Below are 12,714 nucleotides of genomic sequence, written 5' to 3' on the forward strand. Positions count from 1 at the left end.
AGGTTAGGGGCTCCCATGCTGTGTGGGCACATATAGAATGCTCTAGAGTGGGAAGTACTTCAAAGGAATAGATGCCCTGTATGGGAACACTCAAGCCCATGGTCCTGCCAAGACAAGGTGGTCCCTGTAATGGCAGTCCCCCCTCAAATAGTACACATGAGAGGGGGGCCTTCCACAGGAACTAACTCACTCTGCCAAAAAGAACTCTGAAGGAGGAGCTAAATTGTCATCATTTACAGGTGAGGGAACTGAGGCACAGGGAGAGAGAAGGTAACTGGCTCAAAACCTCACCTCCATAAGGGTTGCAGAATTCCCACTCAGGTGGCTGGCTCTGGAATATTCTCATCTACTACTCTATGTTGAACTGTCCTCCACTGAGTGCTATTTCTAGCTGCCAGACTTCCAACAATTATTGTCCAATAAGATTTTCCAGACTGCACCTCTGAACCTTCACAACTCAGAACATGTGTCAAGGGGGTTCCTGGGTCAAGGGGACGGACCCACACTGACTGTGGGACTTTCCCACTCACAGCCTTACAACCAATGGCATACACCTGTGACGTCAAGCCCAGAGGGACAGTCTGGCCATGGAAGGTGGAGGCCAACCCTGGGACATTGGTCCCTAATGCACTAGAAGTTCTAACAAGTGGTCCCTGGCTGTCACAAACATCCCTGCCCCGGCCCTATACACACACCAATGACAAATAGCTTTTTGATGCATATGGCAGTCTGGTCCAGAAGTACAATTTCAAGACCATAAAACAGTATCTTCTTAATGTCAAGGGATGTTCTTGTCATCCTGTCAAAGATGAACCAACCATTTCAAAAGTGATCTGCCATTTTTGGCCTTAAATGGTGAGTTACAGGCTCTGAAGCCAAAAGGAATTTGTGGCAATCTTCTGCTCCTCTGAAATAAGGAGTCAGTCAAACTACCCTGAAACTTGAACTCGATGTCACCATCCACTTCCTGGGCTCCTCCAACTTAACCGGACCTGTCTCATAAAGACCAGTGGCTGCTCTTCTGTGTGGGCAGACAACACCCATCAACTGAGTAAGCTCTGCCAGAGGCCAAGTCTCTGCCAGAGGAAAACCAAAGGAAAACCCACCACTGTCCCTGTGTCAATACCCAACAATTTCCCTGACAGAAGCCGCATTTTCTTACCAGGGCTGTCTATGCCAAGGATTTCTTTAGTATTCGAATCAATCAATAGAACCACAAAAGCCTGAAGCAGTAGTACATCGAAAAGCTCTTTGTAGGGGACTTAATAGCATGTTGGCAACTCAATCACTCTGCATTTATGTTTCAGCGATGTCAAATGACAGCAGTTAAGAGAGAACCTGCTGGCAAATTGACAAACAGCCACCACTAACCAATTAAACAGTAACACCAGAGGATTTTTCGTTGCAGAATTCAATGAGGGGAAAAAAAATCAGTTTGCTTCCAATAATACTCATCCTGGCTAGCTTTGTACTCTAAGCACAATAGCCCATAACAGGCCCCAATTTCAGAGGGCTGAAGCAAAGGGGTGATTTGCAGCACAAGTACTGTGATGAGACAAGAATGGAAAGGGCTACTGGCTGTGAATCACCAGAAGAACCTCACTGCCACACAAAGGCCAGTCATCCCCTGGCCCAGGGGTCATCAATTGGGGACAGTTTTGTCCCCCCGGGGAACATGTGGCAACGTGTAAAGACATTTTTGGTTGTCACAACTGGGAGGTGGGGTGCTATTGGCATCTAATGTGTAGAGGCCAGAGAGGAGGCTAAACGTCCTACAAGCACAGGGCAGCCCCGACAGCAAATAATTACCCCTCCCAGAATCCCTGCCGCAACCGTGAGGTTAAATTTACAAAAAGACAGAGTAGCTTTCTTGTTCTATTTAAACTTAGTCCACCACAACTTTAAAAGTTAAATATTACATTGATTTCCATGACAGGAGTCTGTTCACTATTGAGCACATGGAGAAGCTGAGATACCCACTGAGAGGTAAGAGGTGTTAAAGGGGCAGTAAGGAGAGAACCCACAGTCACACTTGAAAATGGGCCTCAGTTCAGTGCAGAAAAGAAACCTTCACTTTGCCACAGACTCTGTTTCCTTTCACCACCACCCCCCGTCCCCCCTCCCCACCGACTAAGAGGGCAGTGCTCAAAAGCAGTATTTGGAGAGCCACACACACTGAGGCTGCTGGTCATTTTTGCTAGTCTTGATAATGAAGAAGAGCAAGAACGGCCAGATTCACACTTTTGTTTCTATGGGCTGTACCTCCATCTGTGCACCGCCATGCTGTTTGAACATGCGCAGCTCTCCGTCCTCCCCATGCACAGGGGACGCCAGCATCCACACTCTGGCCCGCTTACCACCAGCTCTACCACTCAGTTGAAACAAACACTGCTCATGCATGCTGTGCAATCCTGGCCCCGACCTGCCTGGGGTGCACGGAAGGGCCTGGGAGTAGTGACAAGAACCTGAGGCTGTTCTCACCTAGGTGGCCTGGCTCCAGGCCTGGTGTTTGTGAGTAGTGTGTCTTTTTGGCTGTATAAGGAATGTACTGCTGACGTCCAGGGGCCCTGGTCTCTCAAGGACTCTCTAAAATCGGCATGGCCCCATCCATCCGGGCACTGTGACCCCAGACCTCCTGGTCAGCCCAATGCCTTTCACAGCCCAGATCTACCTGCCTCTCTCTGTGCTTTCAACTTCTCTTCCAAGTTCCAAGGGAACTTAGTTCCAATCTAATTGCTTACTTGACTTCTCAAAATGGACATCCCATGGCTGTCCCTGGAGCCTACACTCCCTGCATTCCTCACTCTGGTCAGGGACTGCTGGCCCACTGCCAGTCCTGTACCCTGTCCCCGCCGTGTGCCCATCTTCTCCCTTTAGGGAGAAGGACTTTAGCAGTAGTCCTCAAGTTCTACTGACCCCACTGGAAGGCTCTCAGGGAGGCACCAGGCATGCCTCTACCCCCATGGCTGGGTCCTTCCTCTCTCTCACCTACACCACTGCAAACCTCCAGCAGCAAGTCCCTGGCCCCAGGCAGCCTACTGTGAGGCTAGATGCCCAAACAGAGCTAATCCTGTCACCCTGGGGCTCATGAGCTTTCAGGGGCTACCTACTACCCTGAGGAAGGGGCACCAAGCTCCTTGGCATGGCATTCAGGATGCCCCGACACTGGCCTCAACACAGCTTCCACCCACAGCCCCCGATGCTCTTCCCCACTCCCTGTGCCAGCCATGGGGCCAGCATCCTTGCACACAAACAGCACATGCTTCTGGAACCTCTGGAGCTTCTCTCTCCTTGGCTCCAGGCTCTCCCTCCCAAACCCAGAAGCAGCAGGCTGTGCTCTCCAATGTCTGGGAGCCTCTACTCCATCACACCCCCAGCCCCTATTAAACCAAGGCCTCAGGATAGGAAAGTTCCTGGCATATGGCAGGTATCCCATGCATGTCTGTTCATTTAAATAGGCTCAGTTTATTCCTGAGATAGGGACTGGATGAGGACCAGAAGTGGGGAAAGTCAGAAATGACAGACAGATCTGACATGGCACCACTTGTAAACCAGCATGTCTCACAGAGATCCAGAATAAGGGTGCCGATCCCAGCTCTGCACAGAGGAGCAAAAGAACAGTTGTTCTAGTGGGTGAATCAGGGAAACAGAGGGGCCAGAGGCATCTGAAGCCACAGAAGCAGGGCAGGAGTGGTCTACACACATCCTCACCACGGCTGCAGTGGAGGCCCAGTCAGGGCCAACCACCTGATGACCTGAGGTCAGATCATGGGGCTCAGAGCACACAGCACAGCCTGGCTGGCTCAGCCATGCTCCGGTGTGCACACATGGGTGGGCAAGGAGAGGGCGAGGGGAAAGAGGGAGCCATAGAGAAGGGAAGTGGGAGAGAGAGCCCATCTAAGAATCCCCTCCCCAGACTGCCAAAGATCAGCACCTAAGGGAGCAAAACTGAGACACAGGACACATTTCTGAGGGCAACAATAAAAGTCGGGGATGGTACCAAGAGGAGGTTTATTCAGGGGGACAGAGCAGTGGGAACCTGCTGGTTCTCACTGTTAGGACTCTCAGACCTCCAAGGCACCTTTCATCTTCAAAGCTCTTTATAAGATTAACTAATTAGTCCATGACAGGGCCTGGAGGCAGCACCCGCGAGGACTCTCCCAGGCCAAGGAAATTGAGTGGGTTTCTGTGTGGCCATTTCCTCTCTGCTCCTTATAACCTTTCAACTGTGTGCTTCCCTTTGGAGGAATCCTATTCAAACGTTGTCACTGAGCCAGCATTCTACGGGCTCAAGACATTAAGGAAAAGAAATAAAAGGAAAATGGAAATGCATCTGGGATGCCTACAGGATAATTAACACCAGCCACCCCTGCAAGGCATTAATAATAATTAAAACTTATAATGTCAATTTCATGGCTCATTACTCAGATGTAGCACACAAATCTTACTGTGGGCTTAATGCTCTACCCTGTGGAGACATGGGTGCTCACACATGCACAGCAGCACCATCTCCATCTTTTATGGAGATCACCGCAGCAGCAGGCTTTGACAAATGTGCCTCCATTACACCACATTGCTGACTAGGCTCTAAGTCACGCTGGCTTCCCTGGGAGTGGGGCCTGGAGCATAGGGGGAGGGCAGTGTGGCAGGGAGGGCCAGGTCTTTCTCTTCCAGATTCCCCAGCAAGCTGGGGTGAAGAATGTGGACAAACAACTCATCCGTGTTTTTTAGACTCTAAGGACTAAACCGTTCTCTCTTATTCAGAGCTTCCCAGGCAACACTTGTGGTTAGCACAGGTTCTAATTACATGTTACCAGTGGAGGGCCCCCTGGACTATCAGCCCCATGAGGACAGATACTGTGCCTGTTTTTGTTCAGATGCTGCATCCCTGACCTCTGGCCTGATATACATCACATGCTCAAAAGACCTACTGAACAAATGAACATATGGACCAATCAAACCAACTCCCCAGGATTGGGCCTGGGCTAAGCCCCTGGCGAGAAGAGCTTCCCCTGCACATTATTTTTCCCAGGATATGAAGTTCAGGGTCCACATAGTCAAAAATCCTATTGCTAGGAGTGGCTGGGCCCAGATAAATGGGGAAAATCCCAATGACTACTCTAAGAGGAGAGCATTACAACTGGAGGAACCAGGCCAAGCAAAGGCATAGAGTTGGACACAGACACAGTTGTTGGACACAGACACAGAGCTGGAGTTGGGCACAGTTGGACACAGACATGGGCCTGGCTCACACAGACATGGCAAAGTTGACAGTCATTGGGGAAATACATCCTGGCATGTTGCAGGGTTGGTGAGTGGGCCATAGGGGAGGCTGCCTGACCATAAATGTGCCAAGCCTCACAGGGCCTACAAAGGTGGCAAAGAAAGCTAATTACACCCCAATATCCACTTGCTCCTTCTTCTGGACAGTGAAAATACTCCAAGTTTCAACTGGGGTCAAGGTCACCCAGCTAAAAACTTCATTTCCCAGCCTCACTTGTATATAGCCATGGCCATGTGTCATAACAGTCATAAGAATGCATGTGAAAGTAACTTGTGCAATTCTGGACCCCATTTCATAATGACATTTGGGAAGAAATCCTAATTCCTGTTTCTCCCTTACACAGCCTGAATGGCAGAGGGGTGGAGATGAGCCAGCTTTTTCCACTCCAAGGTCCCACTCAGAGCAAAAGGAGGAACCTGCTCCTTGAATGACCATGTAAAACAGATCTCTGTACTGTGACGTGAGGAAAAGGAACTGTACCTTACTTAAGCCACCATATTGGGGGAGCTCGGCCTGTATCCTGACTAATTCAGAGGATCAGAGGTGTGACTTACGATTTCAACAGCTTGTAAGCAGTTTTCAAGGCAAAGTGTTTATTCTGTACCACTGTAGAAGTTACCATTCATGTATTTCCTATTAGAACATAGACACTCTCAGGTTTGGAATTACTTGAAAAGCCATGATTTCCTTGGCCTTATCAGGTATTAAATCCTGAAACAGAATGTCCCCACCTTCTAGTTCACAAATTAAATTTGTGATAGAGATGTCACTACATCACACATCAACCAGGACATTCCGGGTTTTATCTTAAAGCAATTCAAGCTCCTTTTTCCATTTTTATCATCACAAGCTTGGCATTGCGTCCTGTACTTTTGTTCCTTTCACTCTGCTATTCTGATGATTTTTTTCTTTCTGGTATTTGCATACTCGTGCTTCCAAGAATTTATGGAATACTGCAACGTGCCAGACCCTACAGCAGGTTACGGACAAGTAAGACACATCCCTTTATTCAGAGGGTCACCAAACAGGGCAACCAAAGAAAAATGCACAGTTTGTTCCCAGGCACAGGTGGGGTGAGGACACCCCTCAGCAGTTACCATGTGATGCAGACATAAACTCTCCACTGCCAAGAACTGCCTTGAGCCACTTTATGTTCAGCACACGTTTCATGTTTCAGCAAGATTAGTGAGGATTAAAAAGAAATTGTATCTCTCTCTCTCTCTCTCTCTCTCTTTTTGTTTTTTTTCTTTTACTTTTCCAAGAATTTGTCAAAGGCCCCTTCTCAAGTTTGTGTGCTGTTCTATATGCATTTTGGCAGTCAATTCGCTAATGTTAGGGGTAATTTGCTAGAAGGTGGTAGGGCTTAACTTCTCATTCTGAGCTATTAGGAGAAATGAAATTTAAGGAAGGCCACATTCTGCCTGAGTGACACCTGGTGACTTTGGGTGGATGGAATCATTTGTATGCAGAAGGTGCGAAGCCCCTGGGGTTCCTCCAGATGAATGGTGCTACATAAAGCAATGCTGTGCTTATGCCATTAAAGGGATGTGGCTCTTTGAACCTCTTCTCAAATTAGCTGATATAACTTTGTAATAAAACCACCATGGCATAAGAAATAAAACTTTTCCATAACAGCCCACTCCTCTTCAAAGAAGTTACGCTTAAAAAACTTCCATCACCCTTCTGAGGGTGTGAAGCCACTTCTAAGCTACTTGCATATGTTACTCTGGAAAAAACGAGAGACACCAGGATCAAATAAAGTGCAGTAGAGAGAAGGTAGGATCCAGATTAAGGTCTTCTGAAAGCAGACTAAGAAACCAGTCACATAAAACGTTGCTCCTAACAATGACATAGCTCAGTTAGGAAGGTTTTTTTGTTTGTTTTTTTTTCTATTTGGGGAGATTTATAGCCAACATTAATGAAATACTGAGAATGAAGATAATTCTGAGGAAGCTGCATGTACACATGTGTGTGTACACACACCGACATGCTCACAGGCAGGGCCTTGGCTCAGCATTCACACTGAGGAAGGTCTCAGACAGTTAGCTTGCTCCCAAGTGATAGAGAGTCCTATGTGTGATGATCATATCTCCTAGCATTCTCCTCCCTGTCCTCAGGGAATACACAGCACCAGCAGCTCATTTTTTACTACTCACATGAAGAGGAATAAAGAGTACCCCCAGCATCACCAAAACATGAGTGCCTCTGCTGGCCCCCAGGACAAGACCACCACTGGTGCCCACTGGGCCGGCTCACGTGGGTGCCAGGGAGCTTCCTACCATCTGTCAGCACAGGCTAGGGGAGTCGAGCTAGGGAGTCGTGTGTGCCCTTTCTCCCTTCAAGACCCATGCATTCTTTGAAGTCTGAGCAGCTTCTGACCATGCACACCTGCATTTCTGAACACCAGGTTTTTCAAAGTTGGCTGGTTTTACAGAGTTTCCATAGGAATGCTACAATGTGCTGTTGCATTCTAGTCGAACAAGGGCTTCACAAAGTTCTGTTTCATCAGCAATCTCTCTATTTCTGTTTTGCAAAAATAAAGACACCCTCTGTGAAGCTTCTCAGGAATGCTTGTGCTGTCCAACTCCAGATTATCTACATTGTGGCAGGGGTGAGGGAGCATTGCTCTTTAACATATGCTTCAGCCCCCCTAACTGTGCCCCTCAGAGGGCCTTGGACACACAGTGACTGAGCTATCCCCACATGGGGCCCTGGACTACCTCCTCACTCTGGACAGGAGGAAAGAAAGGAGCAGTGGGACATGAAGGTTGGGAATGAAAACCAGAAGGTTCTATGAAAGGGAGAGCAAAGAGACCTGAAGACCAAGGTCCTTGGCCAGAATTCCATGGGTTCTCTGGTCCAGTGCTGTGTATGCCATCAGGCAGAGCAGACAGCCACACAAGAAGACTCCCAGGAGCTGCAAAGGAGGCCACCACCAAGAGATATGGCTGGGAAGGGGACAAGGAATGGCCTCCTTTCACTAAAATCAAAATGCACATGCCCAGAGTCTCCTTGAGTGCAGAAACAGCCTGCCCTCCCACTTGGCTGGGAGAGGCAAAATGTAACTGTGTAAATGGCCTGGCCAGCCGGCTGAAGGGCAGGGAGCGAGGCCCCCTGTGGGAGGAGCCAGGCTTACTGTGCCCCCTTGGTTTCCAAATTGCTCTGGCCCAGCGCCCAGCATGATCCCCCAGACAACAGTGTACGCCCCAGTCCCCAACCTCCAAAGCTGCCATGCCAGTCTGCTCTCCTTTATTTCCATAGCACATTTCCACTCAAGAGCTTACAAAGGTTCAAAGGCTAACAAAATGAGGTTCTCAACCCCTGTGAGAAGCCCTGTTGTACACACATGTACCTACGTTCCGTCCGACATCTCCCAACTCTCTGTGGACCTCCTCCCCTGCCTGCTCACCGCCCCTGCCACCCGCGAGCCAGGCCCTCTCCTCACCATCTGCCTCTGCGACCTCATGGTGCTCTAGAGGTCCTGCCGCTCTGGGAGCTGTGACAGCCCATTTGTCTGTGCTTCATTCTATGACCTACCCAAAGCGTGAAGAATGCCCTGTAACATCTGGTTCATAAAGGAAATCAAAAGTAATTCTGTTCTGACAATCATGAAAACATGAGATAATTAGATTGCCTGGAGAAGTTTTAACCCTAGGATTCGCAGTCTTATATCTAGGCTAGGCAGTCTTGTATCTAGTAAGTATTGTAGGTATTTGTTTAGAGACTAGAACACCTAGTTCAGTCTCCTGAGACCCCCCTTCACACTATGTACAGAAAGAGGCATGTTTGGATAGCATGCATGTATGTACACAAGCACATCCACAGGTACACACACTCAAACTGTTCCTCAAACATAAACCGCCCACTGCATACCTGGGTTTCTTGCTCTGAAGTCAGAGAGGAGAAAGGGAAGGTGAACATCTAATATTAGCATAGATTAGGAGCTGGCACACCATGGTCCTGGGGCCAAATCTATCCTGCCTGCTGCCTTTGTAAATCAAGCTTTATGGGGATGTGGCCCATCCCCATCCATTTACAACAGCAGAGCTGAGTAGTTGTAACAGTCCCTATGGGTCACAAAGCCAAAAGCATTTGCTATCTGGCCCTTTACAGAAAAATCCTGCAGCCCCCTGGAATGGAACTTCAAAGCTAGCAATGGCCCAAGGTCAGATGCTTGCATGGTTTCCACTAATTCCAGGGAAAAGGTGTGGGCAGCTGCAAGGCCCCTCTGTGTAGCAGGGAATGAACTACATTTAAGAGTGGCATTGACATTTCCACGGTCAAAGCAGTGATTTGGGAGTTGGGGACAGCTCTGGCTTGGTGGTGGCCTTGTGCTGTGCCTTTTGACAAAGCACCCCCATATGCAGGGCCTCATTTTCTCATACACCAGAGATAATCAAATCTGTCCTTCTAAACTTCCTAGTAATGTCAAGAGAATAAAATTGATGGCATGTAACGAGCTTTTGGTTTCTTAATGAAGAAGGTGCTATAAAAATGATTATCGTAGACTGTTTGCTGAGGCAAACAAATGTTCCAGGATCCCGGATGCTGGTGCTAGAAAAGGCACCAATAACGACCCCTAAGTGTAGACTGGAAGTAGTATCAGATGGAGGTGGTGAGGACAATGCCCTGCCTGGCACCTGTGCACACACTGGGTGAAAGTAAAACTGGCAAACGTCTAGGTGTCCTCCTCAGGTGTGACATCCTCTCTTTCCCTTCTCATGGGTCTCTGGACACTGCTCAGGGTCCCAGGAGTCCCTTCTACCTTGATTCCAAAGGGATGTTCTTCATCCTGACATCCACAGTTCCTGCTACCCCTTCATCATAAGGACTGGCCGCTTTCCCCTGAGCTTTTGGGATGTCGTGTGCTGCTTCCTGACCTCTCCCAGTGTGTCCAGCCAATTCCTCACAGCCACCCTACAGGTTGGCATTATATTGCTGACACTCTACAGATGGGAAACAGGCACAATGGAATTCAGTAATTTGCCCAAAGTCCCAGCTGTGCTAGGAAACAGCACACCAGGGTTGGAACCCCGACAGTCTGACTTCCAAAGCCAAGCATCAACCCACCACTTATGCCACCTTCTAAAAATAATGTGACCATTTATTTAGTGGCTACTCCATGCCAGACACTCCAGGTAACTTGATTATTGCTCACAGGAACCTTGTGAAGTAGAAATTGTTATTGCCATTTTATAACTGAGGAAAACTCAGAAAGGCAAGGACGTTCCTCAGTGTCATGGGACCCACTTCCAGCTCATAACCCCAGCCTGCCTCCTCATGCTCCTAAAGCAGGAGAGGAGACCTCATGGGAGCCAATGATTACCTGGAAGGAAACGTGGAAGGAGAAGGAAAGGGGTGGACTGGTTATCCATGAAGCCAGAAGGGTCCATATCTTTACATTTCACCAATTTGGAGAAGAAGTACTCATTTTCCCATTTTCTGGGAAGACCACATCAATAATCCTCACTGATGTCAAAATGTTCCTAGAAGCGTTCTGGACAATGGTTACCTACAGGAGCACGTGGCTGAGTCCTGCAGCATGCCCTGGCATGAGGACTATGGTCTGTACCTTGAAAAGTGGTCTCTGGGGGTGCCTGGGTGGCTCAGTTGGTTGAGCGTCCGACTTCGGCTCAGGTCATGATCTCACGGTCCGTGAGTTCGAGCCTCGCATCAGGCTCTGGGCTGATGGCTCAGAGCCTGGAGCCTGCTTCCGATTCTGTGTCTCCCTCTCTCTCTGCCCCTCCCCCGTTCATGCTCTGTCTCTCTCTGTCTCAAAAAATAAGTAAATGTTAAAAAAAAAAATTAAAAAAAAAAAAAAAAAAAAGAAAAGTGGTCTCTGTCTGGCAGCTTCCCGGACAGGGAATATAATCCCTCCCAGGGAATGAAGGGGTCACTGCCTGCAACCCTAGCCCCTCCACTCCAGCCACTGTTGGGGCCTGAATCCCGGGATGTCCTGGCCAGTGCTATGTCTGACATATTACACCAAGGTTCCTAAGGGAAAGACACTAACCAAAGTCACCTTTATGGGTCAAAAGGGCTTCACACTGTGTACCAGGATCTCCAACTACCTCAGAAGGTCAGGAGGTCAGGAAGGAAAGCAAAGGCTTCAACATCTGTTGTTTTTCAGAAAGGAAAATAGGGGTAGATGGTTCCTTGCAGGTTCTTATTTCAACCAAAACTAACCATCACATCACCTTTAAATATTTTTTTACACATTATTGTTTTAATGCTACCCTCCTCCACAAAAAAAAAAAAAAAAAAAAAAGAAAGAAAAGAAAAGAAAAGCAAAGAAAAAGTAATACAAGCAAGTAAGGGAAAAATAGGTATTTGTAAATATCCATGCAGAAAAATTAGTTTCCCTAAGAATCCAGCTTTATTTAAGGGCAAAGAGAGTCCTCAACCCTCGAGGGGTTTGAAGGTGGCTGTGCTGCAATGTACTTGACTGTCACACACTGGATGCCCTGTGCCTCAGTGTCCTCATCTGTAAAATGGGCATCATCAAGTACTTCTCTCCAAGGGACCTTGTGAGAATAAATAAGGTAACAGCTATCAGTCCCTCATACCAACACCCAGAACCTGGTTTGTACCACAGTTTCCATTTGTGTTAAATAACTTCCCAATGATAACACTATCAGAAAGGAGCATATCGCCTGTTTGTTCAGATGTCCACATCAAAACATCACATGCCACAGATACAGGAACACTTTGTGAAAACAAAGACCTGAGCAAAACAAACTTGACCATGATACTACATTAGTCAGTTATAAAGAGAAAAGTTGTCCCATTGACAGAAGGATGAGTGCCATGCTCCACGAGGCCCCACACATCCCCTTGGCAGCATTTAAGGGCAGCACCTCAAGAACCATTCCTGCTTTCCTTCTCCCCGTCCTTCACTACCACGTGAATAGCACATTTTGCCATGTGGGAGGTGGGGGCCATGATGCCAGGCAGCATGGCCCCTGGCCACAGGGAAGTCACAGGGCAGATGGGGGCAGGGCCAGAAGGGAGACAAACACACCAAACTCCCTGTGGGCTCTGAGCCTGGGGTCCTAGGCAGGGCGGGTCTGGTCTTCTTGTGAGCAGAAGGGGGTCACAAGACCACTGGGGGTCCTCTCACTACAGATAGGCCCTGAGGTTCTTAGAAATCTTTACATTGTGCGGCCAACCTCAGAAAAAAAAACATCCCATAGACCCTTTTGTAGATTTTCTCTGCCCTCTATAAATGCTTCAGGCACTTAGATATATGATAGAAAAGTATGTAAACTTCAAGCCCTGAATTAACATTTTGAATGTTAACATTTTGAAAAATAGGGTTTGTTATCAGGTTTTTAAAAATTAAGCATGAATCAAAGGATAGCTAATGGTTTGGGCTTAATTCACATATATATTGAATTTGCCTGCTTTATACTAATTCTGCAATTTGTGAT

At 47.9% G+C, this 12,714-nt stretch overlaps 1 protein-coding gene across 3 annotated transcripts in view; it reads right to left on the reverse strand.

The window, feature by feature from the left end:
• Positions 1-12,714, reverse strand: part of SH3RF3 (SH3 domain containing ring finger 3) — a 371,367-nt gene that overhangs the window by 161,580 nt on the left and 197,073 nt on the right. The window lies entirely within an intron of this gene.

Source organism: Panthera leo, chromosome A3, assembly GCF_018350215.1.
Source record: "Panthera leo isolate Ple1 chromosome A3, P.leo_Ple1_pat1.1, whole genome shotgun sequence".
Classification (NCBI taxonomy): domain Eukaryota; kingdom Metazoa; phylum Chordata; class Mammalia; order Carnivora; family Felidae; genus Panthera; species Panthera leo.